The sequence below is a fragment of the Pinus tabuliformis genome, chromosome Q, assembly GCF_031772625.1.
Source record: "Pinus tabuliformis cultivar Carrire ecotype Pingquan chromosome Q, CPIR1, whole genome shotgun sequence".
In the NCBI taxonomy this organism is placed as follows: domain Eukaryota; kingdom Viridiplantae; phylum Streptophyta; class Pinopsida; order Pinales; family Pinaceae; genus Pinus; species Pinus tabuliformis.
The window spans coordinates 287,195,771-287,200,005 of record NC_142296.1 but is presented as its reverse complement, the minus strand read 5'-3'; the positions used below and the strand labels follow the sequence as shown (position 1 = coordinate 287,200,005).

Genomic DNA, 4,235 nt, shown 5'->3' with positions numbered 1-4,235 from the left:
AGACCTCATTTCAAAATATTTCACACAAGCCCCAATATAAAAATAACATTACAAACCCTAACTCAATGAATCTACACACCTAGCAACAATATACTATGACTGAATGCTCTACTGTCAATATACCAGCCATATACAACCTCATTCTTACACATGACAAAAAATAGCCACCCATCTGAAACATAACCTCAAGCCCTTACCGTAGCAGTATTACATGGCATAAGCATAAGCTCTTGAAGTTCACCCAAACACATCAGTTTTTACGAAGAAGATGAGTACAACATCCATAATAAAACCCAATAAAAATAACTACAATAAACTGTTCTAGCATCCCTGTAAAACAAGAAAATCAACTAATACAAACATAACCAATACTCTGCCACAACCTCTGCTACAAACTTTTTCATTGCACAATTAATTCTATTTTACAGATATATACATAAGTTATTCTTTATATCAACCTCTGTAATAGATCTCGTGCACATCGAAGCTTCTCCTCTGCATACATATGCTTCAATGCACTTTTCAAGTCATCAATCTCACGCACAAAAATGATCAATCAACCGTCGCTCCCATTCTCATTGTATTTGTCTACTACGTTCATCACTCTTACATGAAATTTACACTCCAATAACAGTCTATCCATCACATTGCCTTTCCTATAGCGTACAAGTTCTTTCTACTAATATTATTATTATTTTTTTCTTTTTTCTTTTTTTTTTTCAGAAGAAAAAGCGAAATATATTCATATAAGAAGATTATATAGTGCAAATGCAAGAAGCATATGCAGAAACATTCATATATGGAAATTACATAAGTAAATGCATGAAAGTATATGAAGAAACGTGGATCGAGCCACAAGCAAATCTGCTAAAACAGATCCCAAATAAAACCTCGAAAGACCAATATTGCCCCCCAGACAAGACAATCCAACTATAAGGTGCAGAAGAGGCATTCATATATGGAATTCTTTCTACTACCATACACACAAGATATTCAACGAACAACTACAAGCATGATCTATGATATCGTTCATCGAACCACACTCACAATCCTCTCACCCATTGTACTCTGCACTCTATAACTCAATATACACACTACTTTACAATCAGTGCAAACTCACTCTTCATATGCACATATATAAGCTATATGCAAACCCTTCAAATCTCAACGTACTGTATATAAATACAGTGACCAGTCAACAATGTAAAACATCCATATCGACCTTGATCCATAAATACAATGCACGGGTCACTTCTATAATCGAACCTACTAGTTTTTCTCATTCTCAACAACGCAATCAATGTAAGATCAATCATATTCTAGCATGCTTCGTCTCTTTCCATGCACATTTGTCTCAAGATTAGAACGTCCTTGTTGTCATTCACACTAATTCTTGGACTAATCGCACTTCAATTGTGTCCTTTGTAATTCCATGTGGAGAAATACTCAATAAACCTATTTTAACAACATTTCTATTGCAAGACATTTGGTCATTCAAATTATGATTTTTATCTGTGTAGAATTAGGCATAAGCCAACCAAGCTCAATGTAATGTGTGTGTTTTAGATAAAAATCAGACTTGAATTGAAAAAGAAGGAGTTGCAGCTCTTAGGTGAGTACTGCACCTGGAAACTGCACTCAAAACAAAGAGAACTCTCTCCGTACACTCTACTTACCTCAAATGAGCGATTACATCATTAAGTACTTTACTAGAACTCAGGAAGTTGCAACCAAACTCCTAAACTCTATGAAAAAATCCTAAACTAAGGAGATACGTTACAACCTGTGTAACCATTTCTCCATTAATACAAAATAATATTAATTATTTTCAACTCCCCCCTTAATGGAGAAAGGATTATCCTAAACTCCTAGCATCCCTCTAAACAATTCAAACTTTACATGCCCAAGAGGCTTAGTAAAAATATCAACCATGTTATCACAAGTTTTACAATATTCAACACATATCTCTTTTGACTGTTGTTTCTCTCGATGAAGCAGAGCTACAGTGCTCTGCTTTTTGCTGCTCCATGCTATGACCCTGGATCCAATGTTGAATGCGTAACCTGTGATAGATCTTCGATCATCCAAGTTACCTGCCCAATCAGAATCTGAAAAACCTGCTAGAATAACATCTGAAGTGTCAGTGTACAAAATGCCATAATTACTAGTACCACTAATATACATCAACACACTTTTTGCTGCGACCCAATGACTTTCGAGTGGTTTTGACATGAACTGGCTCAACACACTAACAAAATATGCCAAATCTGGTCTAGTTGTAGTCAGATATATCAAACTGGCAACTAGCTGTCTGTACATGGTTGCATCCACCTCTTTAGTACCGTCGTCACTGCTCAACTTTAAGTTCTGCTGTAATGGTGTTGCTGCTGATCTGCACTGCTCTATTCTGAGCCTTTCCAGCAAGCTTCTGGCATACTTCCCTTGAGTAAGAAAGGTTTGTCTAGAGTCTTTCCATCTCATACACTTGTGACATCTGATTTCTTTGATCAAATTGTTAGCATTCCTTGTTATGATCATATCATCTACATACAAAGAAATCAAAATAATTTGTCTTTGTTTATTAAACTTGGTATACAGATTTGGATCATTCAAGCTCCTATGAAAGCCATGATGTACAAAAAATGAGTCAATTTTCTCATACCACGACCTGGGTGCCTGTTTTAAACCATAAAGTGCCTTTTTCAATTTACACACGAGATGTTCCTGCCCCTTTTTCACAAAACCTTCAGGCTATACTAAATAAATTTCTTCCTTCAAGTCACCATTCAGAAATGCAGACTTGACATCTAGCTGGTGTAGCTACCATTTGTGTTTTGTTGCTAAGGAAATTAGCATTCTAAGGGTGTTTAATTTGGCTACAGGAGCAAAGGTGTCATTGAAATCTATTCCCTCTTGCTGTGAGTAACTCTTTGCTACCAGTCTAGCTTTAAGTTTCTCTATACTCCCATCTGCATTTATTTTTGGTTTATACAGCCATTTGCATCCTATGGGGGTTTTACATTCAGGCAATTCAACCAAATCCCAAGTATGATTTCTGTTTATTGATTCTATTTCCTCATACATTGCAGCCCTCCATGCATCAGATTTACTTGCTTCCTCATAATTTGCAGGTTCTACAATGTTTAAAAACTTTGACATTAATGCATAGTCTTTCAATTTAGAAGGTAATCGAGTATTCATACTTGATCTCCTTGGTAGGGGACTTACCTCAAATCTGTCTATTTCATACCATGATAAACTTTTGTCTATTTCAGCCTTTTCTGGGGTTGCATTATTGATTACATTTCCTGTTACTTCTTCTTCTTGTTTCTACTCCTGCTCTTCATCTTCCTCATTGTTTTCTTCCATTAACAATGGAATGTCCCAATCACTATTAGAGTCATCATTTCCTTCTTCAACCTGTTCTAGTTCTAACATTGTAAATTCCCCAGGATTCCCAAGATTGAAAGGACCAAAATGTTCGCCCTCCATAAGTCGCATAAGGCCTTCAACCAGATCAAAAATGAACTGGAAGCTTTGTGTTTGTTTCCCATTTCCACAGACTGTCAAAGGCTCCTTGCGCAAAGCCTGAGCAACAAAATTACTTGCAACCCGACCATCATCACGGCACATTCGCGGACCATATGTATTGAAAATTCGAACAATCCGAACCTCAACATTTGCCCCAACACGCTTGGCAAGTTTGGATATGTTCAAGATTCCCATATCATTGGTTTTGATAGTCCTCACAGGATTGTGTTTGTAATGCACACGGGAAGTGGGGCAAGCCAAATGGTAGATCTGATCAACCTCCAACAATAAGGGTTCCACAACATCGTGCCTTATCCGTTCAATCCTCGGATTGCCAAAATGATGTAAAACATTCTCCTTCCTTCCTGTGAAGAAATTGTCGACAACAATAACACTGTCGCCTCTTGCCATGAGCCTGTCAAGTAGATGACTACCAACAAAGCCAGCTCCACCCATCACGACAACTTGCAGGGACTTTCTCTTCAAACCTAGGGGCACTTTAGCCCCCGAATTCACCATCAAACCCGAATGATACTGAGCAAACCGGGAAATAGGAATCTCATAAACAACCCGATGAGGTTTGTCGGGCACAAACCTTCCATTTTCATTAACATTAGAAGCCAAAAAACTAGGCTGAAGGATAAAGAAAGTCTATGCGATGGCGATGGAAATTCCTATCAAAATAAACAACAGCTGTTGCTCCC

The 4,235-nt window shown here is 37.4% G+C and overlaps 1 pseudogene; it reads right to left on the bottom strand.

Moving 5' to 3' along the window:
- Positions 1-321: 321 nt before the first annotated feature.
- On the bottom strand, positions 322-3,987 carry LOC149219356 (UDP-glucuronic acid decarboxylase 4 pseudogene; annotated as a pseudogene).
- Positions 3,988-4,235: the final 248 nt, after the last annotated feature.